Below are 19,212 nucleotides of genomic sequence, written 5' to 3'. Positions count from 1 at the left end.
ACAGAACTTTGTTTCTTCTAATCCTGAAACCAAGATATATGTATATACATTGCATTTTGCAGGTTAGTTTGCTCTGAGCTGACGGTTCCTGTATGTTTTTGAAATTTCACCTTGAGGTTATGTGATACTCACAGCTTCCCAGGCCTTTTTCCACAAAAATGAAAAATTTTTAAAACTGAATTCGAAAATGCTATAAAATATCGTAACGGACGTCCCCGGACTCTTTTTTGAGGAAAAATAATAAATAAAAAAAATTATTGTGCTAAATAAAAATTGTATGCATATGCATTATTTTGAGGTTACGTCGTTTTTCATCTTTGCCTTTCTGCTAATCTGGAAATTATTTATGGAATAAACTTTTTTGATTGTCTGCAAACAAGGTTAGTTCCGGGAGATTAGTTACTATGTATATTTGCAAATTCAAAGTTTTCGGCCAAAACATTGTGTAGTTTGGAAGTAAGGCTCGAGTGAATTGTAACACACATTACCTCGAAATATACACGCACGTTCTGAGCAATATCAAAAAATTTTTGATTAAAAAACACAAAGAAAGTGTGTGGGGACGTCCGATAGCATATTCGCTATCACTTTCCAGATTTTGAAGGCAAAATATTTCTTATCCTAGGAAAAAAGCCGGGGGAATCTAACACTGAAAAATTCGATACTATTTCCTAAGCACTATGCAAATTAATCACATTTTGCTAAATTAAAACTTTTCTAAATTAACCTACAAAAAAAGTGTGTGGCGACGTCCGTTAGTATGTTCGCTATCATTTCCCAAATTTTTAAGACAAAATATTTATTATTCTAGAAAAAAAGCCGGGGGAAACTAAAACTGGTAAAATCGAGAATTTTCTAAGTATCACATGTCCTTAAAAACAATATGTACATTGTAGAAGAGCAGAAAAACTTATTTATTTCACTTATAGAAAAATATTTTCTTTGATTGCGCGACTGAAGACATTAACACCGTATAAAAATAAAAAAGCACTACGACTGAAAAAAAAACTTTTCTGTAAAAACTTGACAATTTCTGAAATTCTCAATTCAGGGCTGGCTATTTTATCTCCTCTTTTTACATTATACTAGAACAATGAAACTCATTATTATAATTGTCAATTTTAACTATAAAAACTTGGTTTATTTTATTACAAAATTTAGCAATATTTAAAATTCCCGCGCGATTTTAAAAGATTTTCCACAGAAGGAAAAACCAAGATGTGAACGGTCTCCGGCAGCTGTTTGCCTGCAGCGGGCATGCAGGCAGATGTGTGACAGTACTATATTTTTTACTCTTTGTTTCTTTGCTTTTTCATTCATCCTTCCTTCATTCTACCACACAGAAAAACTTCAGACCGTCAATCTCAAGCCTAAAAACCCCAAACTCAAATACCCTTAGCTCACAAAGCCCAAGCCCGCCAATCACAAGCTTATAAACCCCAAGTCCAGAAACCACAAGCTCATAATCCTCAAACTCACAAACCCCAAACTCACCGATCTTAAGCTCATACACCCCAAACCCACAAACGCCAGACCCACCTACTTTGAACCCAAAAATCCCAAACCCACCACTTCAAACCCTCACATCTTAAACCCACATATCCTAAATCTACACATCCCGAACCCTTTTACTTCAAGCCCACCAACCTCAAGCCCTACAAAACCCCTAAACCCACATACTCCAAATCCACACACACTGAACCCATACACTTCAAATCTACACATCCGAAACCCAACAACCTTAACTCTTGTGTAGCCAACCGGGTACCCGGGTACCCGTCGACGTAATTTTTTCTTTCAAAATTCGTTAAAAACCTCCCGGTCCTAAGATTTGACCGATTTTCTATTAGAAGGTGCACTCAAATATTTAAAAAAATTTTTTTCGACTAAGAAAATTTCTAATTTGGAAAAAGTATACGTATATTTTAACCGGGTACCCGAGTACTCGCATAGAAAAGTAATGGATTTTATATAATTGATCACGAAATTAAAATCGTTTCACACAAAATAGAAGTAAATAAGAAATGAAAAATATTTCATACTAAATCGTATTTATTTTAATTATTTATTTATAGGTTACACGTCTTATTTCTTTGCTGAAACGATAGACACTTAACATAACTGGTTTTTAAATTCGGAAATACGTTTCAAAGGGCTCTAGGATGTTCTTATCAGATATAATAAAGTATTTAGATCATTCTTTTGGTCTACTTGTTCAACTCAACACATCTGACTTCACAAAATGAAGAAACTCACGGTACAGCTGTCCGCGTTTTGTATCTAACTTAGGATTTCAAAGTTAATTGTACATAATTCTACAATTTTGCTTAGCTTATAATACCTTTGTTATACATAAATAAATCAATATGCATCTAATATATACAAAAACTTCAAGTTACAGAAAAATTTTACATACAAATTCGTACATGGGTACCTGGGTATCCGATTGGCCAATAGTGTAAATTTAGTTAGTTGGTTACAAAAGGGTTAAGTCTATGAACCTCAAACAAACATAGCCTACAGGCCGCTGTGCATTCTTCATACAATGGGAAAGGTTATTGAACGGCAGACGATCAGTATGGCTTCAGCTAGGGCATGTCCACAGTCATGTCAGTGGAAGAGGTTAAAGATCAGGTTCATGAGACCTGGAATGCGCCATACGAGAGTTAAGACATATGCGCGATCGTCGTGGTGGACGTGAAAAATGCCTTAAAAATCGGCGACGTGTCGGAGTATCTGTACAATGTCCTGGAGGATTTCCACCAAGACAGGGTGCACTGCTAATCGGGGTGGCGAAACCGACTATTCTGTACAGAGTCGAGATCTGAGCGGACGCCCTGGACCTAAAATGCAGACAGGAAAGTCTTGCTTTGGTACAGTTTTCTGGCGCACTGAGAGATTGCATGGCGTACCGCACTGTTTCGGAACTTGCGGTGATGATCATCGCCGGAGTCATATCCATAGCTACGCTCGCAAGAGAAAATCGCCAGAAGTATCTTGAGAGGTTTAGAGGTGTTCGAAGGGACCATAACGAGCGTCGGGCGGCGACTGTGAACGAGTGGTAGTAGAAGTAGGACCCGGGGCAGAACGGCCATTGGTCACACCGGCTTATACTCCAAATCCAGTCATGGTTGGAGCGGGTCCACAGTCAACTGACGTTTTACCTAACACAGGTACTGTCAGGTTATGGATAGTTAAAATGTTACCTCCACTACATGTGCAAGAAGTCATAACCATGCTGCCAGTATTGCTCAACCCTACTGCAGGAAGTATCCTTCATGGGGAGTACACGATAGTCGCTAGAGGGCGCCGTCGTTAAGAAGAGAGATGAGCAATCGGATTGGGTGACGGACGTGATAAGATTGGGATCAGAGATTTCAGCCCTTTGCTATTGCGACTAGCAAAAGGCTGGGGCGAGTGATGTCACTACCCACAAATCCTAAGCTCAAAAACCCCAAGTCTGCGCACTCAGTGGACTCAAAGGCATGTTTCTAGTAAGCTCTGTTTCCTTTATGATTCTCATTTAACGTGAGTCCCCTTGCCGTTCACGACCTTGGTGCTTTTTTAACGTGAGTCTACTTGCCTCTCACGACTGGGGTGATTTTTTAACGTGAGTCCCCTTGCCTTTCAAGGCAATTGTTCTGAAATTTTCATTCTTTTTTCCATAATAGCGTGTGTTCTATCGTTAAAAGATCTTGGAATCGGTTTTCGTGTATTATATTTTATTTTAGTTTTACATTTAAAACTCCAGCAGTAATCTGACATCATATGTTCATTCCAAACACCCTGATATCTTTGTTCCAAGACCCTAAGATCCTCATGACATCTTTCACCTTGCTCCTCACTATAGTCCTTAAGAATGAAGGTAATGAATCTTAGAGTTTATTAAACATTCCAAATTTGTGTATGTATCCAGCATTTTATCAACAGCTTCTTTGTTATTAAGATCTTTATTATTGTCTAAAAATGAAGAGATAGTTGAAAGCATCACTACTAATCGATTGCATAGCTTTAATAAATTGTTTAATCAATCCTAGTTTTGTATGTAATGGTGTTAAAAGTATTCTTTAAAACATTTTTTTAACCAGTAACCAAACTTTGCTATATCACTCAATCTTTTTTACATAATCATTTAGGCGATCACGACTATCCTATTCACATAGGAAAAAAAGAAATTTTACAAACAGAACTTCTTTAAAGCTTTTTTTTTGAGGTGTCAAGGAAGAGTTGCCAATCATCAGGATTATAAGTGCCGCAATCATATTAAAAATTGAAACGTTCAATATTCTAACAGCAAACTAATCGTTTTTTTATGGGAGAAATTCTTTCTAAAAGGTTTATCTCTTGATCTATAAAATGTTACTTTAGTTTCTGATTCAAGCAAAAAAATCGTTTCTTCTTTTGATCTCCCTTTTTTAACTGATTAAGATATGTAGCATGATACACACACAAAGTATTCGGTATCCAGTTGTTATCAAAATCAACCATATCATTTGAATAGCAAGACTTATAACTAGAAGTAAAACGCATATACTCCAAGTTTAAACCCACTAACAGAACAGAGAACAAGGGACTGACGTTCAACTGTAGCGGTCTTTTGGTGGTGATTTTCGGGTATTTGGGGTGGGACTTTAAGAGTTTGGGGTTTATAGATTTAGGGTACATGGGCTGAAGGTGTGTGAGTATGGAGTGCGTATTTTGGAGGTTCGTGAAACTGGAATTTAAAGGTTTAGGGTGTAAGGGTTCAAGTTGTGTATATTTATTCCGTGTGAGTTTGGGGTGTGTTGGTCGGGCTTTTGGGTCATGGATTCGAAAGTTTAGAGTAACTGAATTTGGGGCTTGAGTGTTTGGGATTAGTGGGTTTGGGGTTAGTGGTTTGGGGTTGTTGGGTTTGGGCTTGATGGGTTTGGGGTTGTTGGGTTTGGGCATGTGGGGGTGGAGTATGTAGGTATGGGTTCTATGGGCTTGAAGTTGGTGAGTTTGGGTTGTTTAGATTTGGGATGTGTGGGTTTGGGGTGTGTGGATTTGAAGTGAATGCGTTTAAGGTGTACAGTTTTGGGGTCTGTGAAGAAATAACGGCTTGCAACCAGTACCCAAAGTGAGCCTGCAATCAGCGTCGATCCGCTCTAAACTTAGTGGGTAAATGTAGAGGAGGTTCAGCAGCCCCTCAATCTTTAAGCAGACGGCTATTCTCTCAATTACGAAGACTGTTTGTAATGGAGTCATCAGTTCGCAGTAAAGCCTCATGCTTTTAGCGAACTCACTGTTGATGTGAACTTCCGCATACTTTGGAATATTGAATGGAACTCGTAATCCTTGACAGCCTACCTAAATCCAATACCACAGCCCGCCCTTCCATCGATGAGCGCAAGTCTATTCGCTTCTTCGTTACCTAAGAAGCCCTTGTGTGCTGGCCGTGCCTATTTACAAGTGGCTCATTTCTTACGGTTACCTAGACGTTATTGTAACATTTTGTCAGCCAGGGTGCGTACGCGTTATTGAGAAATTGGGAATTCATGTGTATTTTTAGCTTTTCTATATTTGATTTTTTCGGCTGACTAATGGCGACTGCTGCCGCTTCGAGTTCTGCTACGTTATTGGCGCGCTTTCCATCATTAATTTTTAAGATCTTTTTTGGATAGTCTTCGTTCGCTTCTGTAGTGTTTTACGCGGCCTTTGTGAAGGCAATTCTAAAATCCTAAATTCTAAAGACTTTCGGATTTTCTAACCCGAACTTAACTAGAACGATAAAAGAATGCGATAACCAACGCCATACGATAATGATAAATAAAAGGCCAAAAATTTCTTAGGATTTACTATCTCAGTTCTTAAGCAGTGGGGGGGGGGTCTTAATGAATTGTAGCAAGATAATTTTGTAATGTAACATGTAATGTAACAACAATAATAACAAGAATATATAAAAAGACAATCTCTAACATCAAATGGAAATTACTCTTCGGTAATACGAGGAAAATATCAATTTAGGACAAACACTTTATAAAAAAGTAAAAAATTATGAAATGAAGCGAAATCAGGTAATAAAAATAACAATAATTTTGAAACAATTCAACAAACTTTCATGGCAAGTTACTTTTAGTAGAATCTATAAAACAATTAAATAATAGGCCTGTGTGACAAGAAAGTTAAACCAACAATGACGATAAAAGGTCGTAAAAAGTAAGTCCGTTAGGAAAACACAAAGCTATATTTACCTTAACAAAATCAAGGGGGCAGCCAAAATAAATAAACTGAAACTTACTTACTATATTGGCTCTTAACCGATAATTGATGGTCAAAACCTATTTTATTTTCTTAAATATGTATTAATATTCAAGGATTACATACAGGCGTTAATAATAGTATTATTTCTCATACAAGATAAATTTGGCGGAAATGTCTGTCCACTTACGGACTTTATGCCCATTTCGCCCTGGGTTAATTTCCTAAGTCAAAACCTAAAATAACCCTTAACGATAGAACGATAAAATTAAATTATTAGCATTTCGATAAACTGGACCGAAATTCCTTTCTATTTATAGATTTTGTGGTCAATTCGCTCTTATAATTGGTACTATAATTGAGCGCAATCACCATATTGTTGCGAATTTTGGGTAATTCATACATGTTCCAGCTTCACCAGGAAAGAGCCTTGAGTATGTGGATGTCCTTGAAGCCAAACTAACCCGAAGGTTAACCATAATTAAAGTAAAGGAAGTAGTATGAATGTCTTTGTCCTGTAAAAGCCTCGCTAAATAGGAGATGACGGCAAATCCTAATGGACGACGCCACAGGATGAAGAGATTCTTGATCCTTTCCACTTAAGATATATGTGCCAAATTTACTCAAGTTGTCGAATTTCTGTATTATTCTCAAAGTCTTAATACCTCTAACTGAGTCATTTTGATGGTGTCAAACTGCAACGTCACCATCTATGATCTTGTAGGGCTCATTGGAAGTAGAGAGCGAACTCTCCAGTTTGGAGTTCCTCTTGCACGTCCACATATTCACATTTGGTTTCTTTAACTGACATTGCCTAACGGTCGTAGTGAAATTTCAAGTGCTTTATGCCGCAATAATATTTCCCGTGGTTATTTGACGTAACTCTATTAATCTGCGTATACTGCAAAAAATGCCTTGATAACGCTTATCCAAAGATTTAAGCGCTTATTTAGGGTATTGCCACATAGATGCAGTAATTGCCCAAATGCTCATGTATCGTTAACACATAGCAATTCCTATCTGGCTTGACAGGCAGCTTGCCGACTGTGTTTAGTGAGAACTTATCGAATGTATTAAAGGGGCTTGTCGCTTGTGGCGCCCTACTAAACTTCCGTGGGACTGTGATCTTTATCGCTTTTTATTTGAACACTCTTACCAGGCTGATCGTCAAACCGTTCCGTGGTAAGCTATCGCATACGTCAATAAAACGCGCAATGCGAAAGCGCTGAACCTTATCCGCTTCTAAAACTAGTATTTAATTTCGCAAAACTTTCTCCAATTGAGCAGTGTGAAGAACGTCGCAATGTCTATGTTTCTGAATGTCCGTATATATTTTGAAGTTTTCTCGTGCCGTTATCATTATTTGTTCTACCCAGGGTTTCTTTTTGCAAGAGATGGACCTAATTATCCCGAATCTAGACTAGATATTCTCGAATTATATTGGTAATAATTTAACGCGTGTCCCGATTGGTTCCGCCTTCGGGCGATGATTGGTTCTCGATTGATACTTCGACGTCATGTATAAAACGCATAAATAATATTAACCCCAGAGGTTGCTTCTGTACTGGAAGAGCAGGCTGATATGAAACAGTTAAGAGTTTCAAATGTCTTTTTTCAGTGGGACGAGTTTTCTGGGTTGCTGTCCACCTGTGTAGGCCCGAACTCTTTTTCTTTCTTTCCTTTGTCCTCTTCTATCGGTTCTTGGTTACTGATTCGGGACAGATACAGAATTGATCGCGCTCATGGGTTTCCTTCCAACAAAGGGGTTACAAAAGTTATTTCCTCCAATAACCCGTGTGCGAAATTTGTTTTATTGCCAGCGTACCCCTTAGTTATTTTCGAGTGCAACATGTTCATTTGCTTGCCCTGTCGACCATTGGATTCGTTAGTGTTTCTTGATCTTCTGTCTCCTAATTCGCTTCGCTCCTCAGTGCTGTCTTCTAATGTGTTTACTGGAGGACTCACTTAAACTAAGATGGGCTATGTTGTCTCTACCATGGTCGGTCTATTCATGTTCAATCTTCCTGATCTACAAAATCCTCCCCTTAGAGAGCCGCGTTTTGAATTAGAGACCATATTTTGAGCAATAGGTATTTTAGTGTTTTCGTACCTAGGCGTATTGGGTGGCAGATCGAAGGAAAAGATGATTATGTATGGACACTGCTAAGCCGGGATTTAGCATTCTTTTTCGGAGCAGACCGTTTCACTGGCTTCGGTACTGCCTTCGCTCGATTTCAATTTGCTACCTAGGTCCCCTGCTGGTTCGTCCCCGATGTCGTATTTCACGCGTTCCTGATCTCTTCGGGTCTTTAACCTTTTGGAAATAGTATTTACGTTAAGGTCCGAGCTAATACTTGCTGTTCGCGCTAGGAATAGTTTTAAAACAAAACATCTGAGCCTCCCTTGTGTTTTCTTCGCCTCCTGTTCCGCGGGTTTTCCCAGCTGATGAAGTGCTGTGTTGCGGAACTTCCAGGGAGTGAATTTAGATTGACGGTTGGACGGAACGCGGACGCTGACACAGATGTCAGTGATATAGGTGAGTGGGTTGTGGTAGGTTTGACCATTTTCTCAGGATCTGAAGGCAAATGCGCCATTTTCTTTGTCGGGAATGTTTGTTTGAGCGCAATCTTGGCAGCCTGATTAGTGGAGAGCTCCTTGGCGTTCAAGATATAAGCCTAAATACCTAATGCGCAAATATGAAGGTAACACTCTGATATTCTTCGGTCTGCCATGTTCCGTGTTTTCGCTAATATTTTCCTTCTCATTTGAGGAACTGTTTTTAGGCTTACTTTCTTTCGGGTTGACGGCGTTGGAGGACAACTCTAGGGCATAAATCACTGCCGCGCACTCTTTTCCTGTTTTATCGTAGTTAAGCTCTGGTGCTGCTGCCATACTTGATTCTACTACCGCGTCTCCACCACTTGCCGAGCCAACTTCTCGTGCCAGGTCCAGGTCTCCTCTTGCCAGACCTGATTCTTCTGCCCGATCTCCACCACCTGACAAGCCTTTACTTCGTGTTAGGTTTAAGTTTCCTGCCATCAAGCATACTTTTCGTAACATACTTTGATATCAATTTGATGAACTTAATCATGGGAATTAAAATTAAGATATCTATCAGATCATGACGCTTTTTCAAACCAATTGATAATTAACTTACCTTTAGTTGTTTTTATAATTTGAAAATCAAGATAATTTATTAAATTATTATTTTCAAATTCAGACGTAAACTGTATGGAATTGTCAATACTATTAAAAGCATTTATGAAATCAACAATTCCTTCAGTAGGAACAATAGCTAAAGCGTCATCCACATACCTTTTATATAAAATAGGTTTAAAATTCAATTTTTTAAAGCTCTGGTTTCAACATCTTTTAAACCCAAATTTGAAACTACAGGAGACAATGTTGAACCCATAGGACATCCATTTCATTGTTTATAATTTTTTTTTTTTGAATAGGAAAACCATGTTATCGAAAACAGGTTTAGTAGCGACTAAAAATTCATTTTTTGTTATTTTAGTTAAATTTTTATTTCGTATTAGCTTTTCTTTGATACAGTGAAATGCTAGATCATTCGAAATATATTTGGCTAAGTTATAAGTAGGAGAACCAATTGTAAAAACAATTAACCTCCATTTCAAATCTGATTTGTGCACTTTTGTTAGAGAATAAGCTTTAGCTACGGTACTATTATGTGTTTTTATTGATATGCCGTTCGTTAAGTTATTAATCTTTTCTTCTCCCATCGAATAGCTATATTATTACATTTTTCTTCTGTTGTTGGAACAAGACTGTTTTTATCTTTTTATACAAATTATCATTGTTGAGCATGTTTTCCACAGTCTTATCATAATTTTCTCTATTAGCTGCTACCATCATGTTGCTAAGTTTCAGATCTTCATGCTCTACATTTTTAAAACTATTTTCTATACTAGCAACCATGTTACTAAAAGGTAACTTATTGACATTGGAAGGAATACCAAATTTGTCACCCAGTCCTAAGGTTTCAGCTACCTCATCCGGGATTTCGACATTTGAGATATTTTTGAAGCATTCTTTTTATTTGAATTCTCTACATGGATCTGTCTGTGTTAAAAACCTGTTTTGCATTAAATTGAACTTGTTGATACAGTCCTGTCTTTTTTATACTTTAGGTTATTGAAACTCAATTCCATTGAGGATATACAGGTCTTACACAACATTGTTGGAACTTAAACCATTATTTTGATTTTGATTTTAACAATATTAAAATACTCTGCTAGAAAAAAAACATATAAGAACGCATAATAGAATCAATTTTTATAAACAAATATTACAATATTTCGATTAACTTACAGACAGAAATCATTAATGTCAACAAAATATTACAAAGTATTATAAAATAAACAAAACCAAGTTCAAATTCCAGTTACTTTTACGCGCTTTCCTCATTCGAGGTTCCTTTAAAATTACTACTTTATTCTGTATTCATGAATTTACCACATAAATATATGTCTCTTGTCTACTAAGCTATATGTTCGTCGTTGTCAAAAAACATCGTAAGGATTTTCGTCAATTAAGATGTAGTTTTTTATTTAAAAAGGCCTCTAAAATTTTTATGAGGTTTTTCTATTATGTTTTTCTTTACATTTTAATTTAATTTGGTGTCACAGATCATTTTTTTTTTAAATTGCCATAAACTATTGACAGATGGTTGAATCCAAAATTAATATTCTTGGTTTTTACAAGATAAAAAGGACAGGTAATTTTTATTTATTTTACTTTCAAAAAATCAATTTGTCTAATTACATGTTAAGAAAAGATCGTTATTCATATATTTATTTATTTAGATTCTTTGAAAAAGGTACGTAGTGGTAGTCGAAATGTCAGAAAGACAGAATTTTAGTAAACGAACTTTCCAATCATTTTGTTTTACTCTTTTAATTAATGAAGACCGTAAGACCTACAGAAACAAATCTTACTCGTTTTCTTTTGACTGCATCCAAAATGCAAAATAAAGAACAAATTTTATTTCTACTTGTCATTTTATTTTCGTGAACCTGAGAAATGTAAACAAACAATTTTTTTAGTTAATAAATAATTTTCCTTCTCACATCCCGTTTTTTGCGCAAATGCGTCTTTTTATAAGGTAGTGCCAACCAGATTTCTTAATCGAAACAATTGCATTTATGAAATAGTTGAACATTTAAGCAAATAAGATAATTATCGAACAAAATAGATGAACTTTTAACCAAATAGGTAAAGTTGCAGACCAAAAGGCACATTTAAAAAAATAATAAATTTCCAACATGACAGTTTTGTACCAGAAATGTTTGAATAAAATACAAGGTTAATTTTCTAATGAATCATTTAAATTTTTAAAAAAGTCGCTGAATTTTTCATCAAATAGCTGAATTTTCCAGCAAATTATCGAATTTTCAAAAAACAAAAAAGTTTAAGCTTTTATCATAATCAATTGAATATTAATCCAAACAGTTGAATCTACAAACCAAGAGGGCAATTTTTTAAAAAACAAAGTTGGTTCTTTGTTGCAAAAGTTCAATTTTTTATCTTACTAACTCTTAACTTTTCCACTATGCTTGGCAATAGTTTTAACAACAAAAATTAATGTTCTACAAAAAAATAAAACTTTTAAAGCCTTAAACAAAGATTATAAATCCTACTATGAACTGAAAAATTTGCCTTATCAGTTATAGTACTTCGGTCTATTAAAAACGATATCCTTAAAAAACAGTAAACGTGTTTTCAACTTTCAACTTTCAACTTTCATGCTACAAAAGTCATCTTTCAATTGGCTTCTAAAGATTCGTCTTTTTGGCTTGAAAATTTTAATGTTTTTATAGAATTTAATTCTTCAATAAACAGTTTCAATAAAGGTTATTACGAAATTTTGTTTCTAAAACTTTCTCTAATCAAAATTTAAATATCTGGAAAGAGGAGTTTCACGCTTTGAATCTAAGAGATAACACAAACAGTGTGCATTATTTAAGTTAATGTAGCAGTAAAATATTCATCAGTTACATTGTTATTTAACTTATTGATTAATACAATATTCTGTTTATCATTTTATTAGAAAATATGGAAATTGTACGGTCGTATCAAATAGACAAGTTTTTAGCAAAATACATATTGTTTTGACTAAACAGTTGATTTGACAAATCATAAAGAATTCATTTTCCAATAAAAAAAGTTTAAATATAACCCACAAAAAAACGAATCTTCAACAAAAACTTTATCTTTTAAACAAACAGTTGAGTTTGTAACCGAAGAACATTAACTTTTAACCTCAAGCAAAAAAATAGTTTTTTCAACGAAAAATTGTTCTACCAAAAAATAAAAACTTTAAATACAAAAACACGAATTAGCTACAAAAAAGTGGAATTTTCAAAAGGGAAATCATATTTTTGAACTGAACAGTTAATTTCATACCAAATTCTTGAGTGTTTACGTAGAAAAAAAATTCTACAAAAGGTACTTTTTAGCACACAAAAATTTGGTAAGTACTTTAGCTTGCAATCAAGTAGTTGCTTTTGAGCCTAAATATGAATTCTCAAAGAAACATGTAATAATTTAAATTTAGGCTATAATAGATTCTCGTTTCAAATAAAAAATACTTGAAGTGAATTAAAAAAATTGAATTTAGTTCAGTCAAGTCTTGTTCGAATCAGTTTTTTTGCGATCAAAAAATTTATATTTGCCATGTCAGAACCAGCTTTCCCTGAAAGGAAAAAATTACGTAAATGGTGACTCCAGTTTTAGTTAATTTTGCAACCAAATTTTTTCGCTGAGACTGACTCTTATCAAATGTAAATATCTCGGAAAGGACACCTTGAATCTGACAGATAACGACTAGAGTGTATAGATTACATAGGCTAATGAAGCAGTAGACTATTCACCGGTTACATTGTTCATTAAATTATTTATTACTGTGTCAATCAGTTTGTTACATAATCAGAAAAAAATGCGAATTGTGTATACTCTGGTCTTATCTTTGACCATTATCCTCAATTCAATTGGTGAATATATCTATACTGTTACTTAATTTCTTTTTCAACTTTACGTAATTCAGAATTTTTACATTTTCATCAGAGTCGGTATTAGATTTGTGTGGAATTAACCCCCCCCCCCATTTGTCAAATGTCCACGTTTTGAGCCCCCTGAATCCGAAAAAAATATTTTCATGAATGTGTCTGTCTGTTTGTCTGTAGATTTTTAGTTTGTTAGCACAATAACTTTCGAAATAATCGATATACTGAATTAGTTTTTGGTATACTCTTTCATTGTCCTAAGCTAAAGATAAAATTTTGTAGCCAGACATTTTGGATAAAAATTTAAAAAGTGAGCGCATTTTGAAAATTTTGATTCCACTTTTTCCGGATTTAAGAATTATATTTACGGATATAAATACAAAGTATTATAGAATAGGAAAAATGTATCCTAATGAATTTTTTCAATAAAAAAATAACATTCCTGAGTTATAACATTTTCAAAATTTCGAAAAAGAAATAAGAATACAAATTTTTTATGATTAACCTTTTGACGGAATGCGCAGTTTTTGTTTTATTTGTAAAAACAGCATAAAAAATACAAAATTAAATTTTTTACAAAAATTTGTATTTATCATTTTTCAGTAAACTGGGCAGTTTTTGTTTTAATTCTAAAAAAATAACATTTACAATAAAAAATCCAATTTTTGGAAAAACGACGCAAGGTGCAAAAACAGGTGAATGAACGACAACTTCGGATTTAAAAAGGATTTACGTGATAAACTGTTGTGATTAAAATTCATTCAAAATAAAAAAAAATGTTGGAAACAGAACACAAGCCACAATATCATTTTAACCAATACAATTTTTTGACTAAATTATATCTACGAATTTTCATTGTGCTATTTCTAGCTAAGATGCGTATTTTTATTCAAATCCTCAAAAAAGCATTAAAATAAACAAATTAAAATGGAAACATGACACAAGTAATAATTTCTTTAAGCAAAAAACTAAAACAAAAAATTTGAATTTCTACCCTCCGTTTTGCAAAATTTGATTAATAATTGAGGCTTTTGAACGAATTTCGTCTGTTTCGTAAGTTTTTAAAATCGAAAATTGCCATGGTTTCATAATCAAAAATTGAAAATGTTCGAAATTCACAAAAGTATAGCAGAAAGTTGTTTCCGATAACTAAATCAAAAAATTAAATTCTTTGCCTTGAACTTGCAAAATTATATTGAAAATTGACACTTTTCATCAAATTTCGATTATTAATGGCAAGCTTTTCAAACTTAAATTTTCTGGAGTCTGAATCATAGGTTTTAATTTTGGCCATTTTATAAATTATAAAATCAACTAACTTACAGAAAATGCAACCAAAATTCAAAATCCTAACCTTACCCTTGCCAACCAAGTTTGAAGATTTTAATAAAAATTTGACTTTTTATCCCAAGTTTCTAAAATCGAAAATTCTTAGAGTACCTTATACGGAAATTAAAAACTTTCAGCACTTTCTGAACCCTAAGAGCGACTAGGTTCAAAAAAATGAAACCCAGATATAATATTCTTAGCCTCATCGATCGAAAATTAGGCTGAAAATTCAGACTTTTAGTCAACATTTGCTTTTTAATCGCAAGTTTCTAAAGCCAAAATTTTCCACGGGGACTTACATTGAAGCTGGAAGATTTCATCATTTTCTTAAACATAAAAGCGACTTTTTTCAGGAACTAAACCAAACAGTCTAAATTTCTAGCCTTAAAATTGCAATCTAAGGTTGGAAATTAAGGGTTTTCATCAAATTGCAATCTTTTATGGCAAGTTTCTAAAAGGAAAAATTTCCAGATTATCTTGTACAATAACTAAAAAAAAAGTATATTTATTAAATATAAAAGCGAATAGTTTCCAAACCATAAAACATAAATATTGAATTCCCGCGCTTAGGTTTCGCAAAATAAATTGAAAATTTTTAAGTTATTCATAAAACTTTGTCTCTTTATCGCAATTTTTTCCAATCAAATATTTGCACGGTTTCTTAAACAAAAATCAAAAACTTATAAAATTTTTAAAAGCATGTAAGACTCTTGTTTCAGGGAACTGAAAAGAAAGATTTAAATTTGCCTTAGACTTGCGCAGGTATGTTGAAAAATGAAGCATGTCTTTAAACTTTGACTTTTTATCACAAGTTTCTAAAGCTGAAAATTCTCAGAATACCTTGTACAATAAATAAAGAATGTTTGCACTTTCTCAAGCCTAAAAGAGACAAGTTTTGAAAAAATGAAATCCAAATATAACATGCTTAGCCTCATTTTGGTCAACACTCGCATTTGTATCGCAAGTTTTTAAAATCAAAATTATCCACAGCCTCTTATATTGAATTTCGAAAATGGCATCTTTTTCTAATGTATAAAATCGACTTTTTTAAGTTTAGCACTTTATTTATATTTCAAAAACAAAATCATGAAGAATCAAAATTAGAGCAAAATAAGGAGAAAATATTAAAGCAATCATGAAAAATAAAATTTGTACATTATTTTGCAATATCTGAATAAGTAGCACCAGCCGAACGAGCATACATAAATATAATATAAATTTGATATGTAGTATTGCACATAGTGTAGAAAAGTTCACTTTTTAGACAAAATCAAGTGCGAAGCACGAGATATGTTATGAGAATGTCTTTATTAAAGCCTAAGGAGTTTTAACAAAAGAGAATTCACGATCTCCAACTCAGAGTTTTTGATTTTTTGAACTTTAATTTTGAAAGGCTTGTGAACAAATGTTGGTAAAATACGAAGATGAAGTGCGTAGCCAAAAGTAAACACATTATCGAGCGCGAAGCGCTAGATTAACATATTATTGAGCGCGAAGCGCGAGAACCAATAGTCGCGCTCACTACGCTCATTACGTTTTTTGATGATAATTTTTCAAGAATTGTTTTTTTTTCTCTGTTTTTAACAAATATACTTTCTCCCTTTTTTTCTAATTTTTCGCTTAAATTCGAATGAAATTGATAGGACCTAACCCGAAAAATCAACTACTTTTGGTTAAAAAGAATAACATTATATTTTTACATTCTCATCAGAGAGGATATTAGTTTTTTATCAAATTTGACTCTCCCTAGGTTTTACGACCCTGAAGTTAGCTATGCATATAGATTTCAAATTTAGACATTAAATAAAAAATGCAGTAATGGTCGTAGTTCTGGATTCATATCGTCAATATTTCCAGGTGTTTTTTTTTCAAATTAATTATATAAACAATTATATTGTTTATAATTTTTATGAATTTATTTAACAATGTTGGTAAACAATCAAGAGTTAATGAGTGAAACATAACATAACTTGACGTATCATGAATGAAACAAATTTTAAAAATGCAAAAAAGTTAATTTAAACACTGTTTTTACCCCCTTCAAGCATACCCCTTTCCAATATCCAATGGTACATTTAGATTTGATTATTTAACCTTTATTATAAAATAAACTAAAATTCCTATAAAATATGTAAAGATAGTTCTGGATTTATCTCGGCAATATCTCCAGGTGTTTCTTTCATGTTTTTAAAATTAATTATTATATTGTCGAGATGAATCTAGAGTTTATTTTATAATAAAGATTAAGTAATGAAATGTATATGCGCCGTGGGTTGAAAGCAATGTTTAAACTAACTTTTTGCATTGTTTAAATTTTTTTATTAATAATACGTCAAGTTATGTTATGTTTCACTTATCAACTCTTAATTATTCACAGAAATTGTTAAATAAATTTGAAAATATATAATGAAAATAATTGTTTAAATAATTAATTTTAAAAAATGAAAAAAACACCTGGAGACATTGCCGAGATAAATCCAGAACTATCTTTGCTTTTTCTATAGGACTTTTAGTTTTTTTATAATAGAGGTTAAACTTTAATTAACAACGTAAATGTTTAAAAAAATGAATTGTTTTAAAAAGTGAAGAAAAAACACATACAGATATGGCTCAGACAATTCCGATAAAAAAGGCTGTCGTAAATGTGTTTATCTGTAGATATTTAGTAGTCTTTTATCAGCCATTTAGGATGATAATTAAGAAAATTAAAGCATTAAAAAAATTTTGAGTCCACTTTTTTAAGATCTAAGAATTCTATGTATGGCCATTCCTCGCAATGAAATAGACGTAACAACTTTTTTTATTTTGTAGAAAAATAAAAAAATTCAAAAGATTTTGATCTCAAAAAAACATAATAAAAATTCAATTTTTCGGCGAATCGATGCATGATACGAAAGACGATAAATTAACAAAAATTACCGATCCAAAAAGATCTAAAAATTAGTTATAATTGAATTTTTAAAAGACCAAGTAGTTTTTGTCTTATTCGTAAAAAACTACATTAGAAATAGTCTGAGAATTTGTAAGAAGATTATCTTATAAATATATATTAAAAATAGAAAAATTAACTTTTGGAACAACTAATTGATCAATAATAACATTATATTTTTAGAATTAAACAACATTTGAATTAAACAAACTCAATTTATGTAAAAATAACTCATGTTACAGTAAAATGTTGAATAACATAATTGTTTTTTCTTAAGAAATCCGCACCTATTTTCAGTTATTAAAACAAGACCTTAAAAATACATTTATTAAATGATACATTTTTTAACAGTAGCTGAGACTAAAATTTAATGCAAAATAACAAATAAGTATTAAAGTATTCACGATAAGTAATATTTGTAGTTTATTTTGCAATATATAAATAAGCAAACCTAGGTCGAGGTAGAGAAATAAATATAATATACATTTGATATATTAAAGTTGAAGTTTATGTAAAAAAGTTAGCTCATGAGACGAAATTAAAAATGAGATACGTTAAGAAAATGTGTTCCTTAAAACCGAAGGAGCTTCAACAAAAGAGAATCCACAATCACCAAATAACAGTTTTGATGCTTTGTCCTTTAATTTTAAAAGGTCTGTGCAAAAATTTGAGAAAAAAACAAATACCTAACTCGTAGCACGAGGTAACTATATTATCGAGCACGAAGCGCGCGAAGAAAACGTCGCGCGTCCTAGGTGCGCTCAAACTTGCGAGTGAGGCAAGCCGTGCGCACAGTGCTCGATAAGAGTGTTCCGAAATCATCTCATTTAGTTCAAAATTCTAGTATTTGGTTAACAAGTAAGAACTTTATTATTTTTTTGAAAATGCCACTATGTTGTGAAAAAATCATCTTTTTGGTCAGAAATTCAGCTTCCTGTTTGAAAACTGAACTCTTTATTCAAACATTTTTTTTGTGGATGTTAATGTATCTACTTGGTTGAAAATTTAACTATTCTATTTTTAGAAAATCAATATTCTGATTAAAAAAATCATCATTTGGGTTAAATTATTTGGTTAAAAATTTATTTTTGGTTTAGATTTATAATTTTACTGGAAAATTCATCTCTTTTAATTGAAAATTGATATTTTTACTAAGATTTGAATTTTTTCCAATTGAAAATTCGTGTACTTTGTTAAAGGATTCGATAATTTGGCACAAAATTGAGCTATTCGGTTGAAAATTAACTTTTTTGTTAAAAGCTCACATTTTTCATTTAAATTTGACTATTCGTTTAAAAATGAGTGTATTTGGCTGAAAATTCAACTGCCTGGTTGAGAGTTGAACTAGTTGATCAAAAATTCATATTTCTTAGAATGCAGGTTCTTGGTTGAAAATGTATCTATACAATTTTTAGAAAATTAATCTTCTGGGATAAAAAATAGTCTTTTCGGTAAGACTCTTTTGTTTGAAATTCACCTTTACAAGATTCCTCATTTGACTCGCAAATTTACCTCACTTGTTCAAAATGTAACTATTTTATTCATATTTCGTACAAAATTTACCGATTTAAAATAGCTAATCATTACGAATCACAAAAAAGTCACTTTTATCTATTACTTTATAAATGACATAAAAACAAAGGGAAAAACTTGACAATTGTAACCATAAAAAGTTGCTAAATAACACATTTTTAAATCGGCGTGCAA

The sequence above is a fragment of the Belonocnema kinseyi genome, chromosome 6 (assembly GCF_010883055.1).
Source record: "Belonocnema kinseyi isolate 2016_QV_RU_SX_M_011 chromosome 6, B_treatae_v1, whole genome shotgun sequence".
Classification (NCBI taxonomy): Eukaryota; Metazoa; Arthropoda; class Insecta; order Hymenoptera; family Cynipidae; genus Belonocnema; species Belonocnema kinseyi.
Note: the sequence above shows the minus strand (reverse complement) of the source record.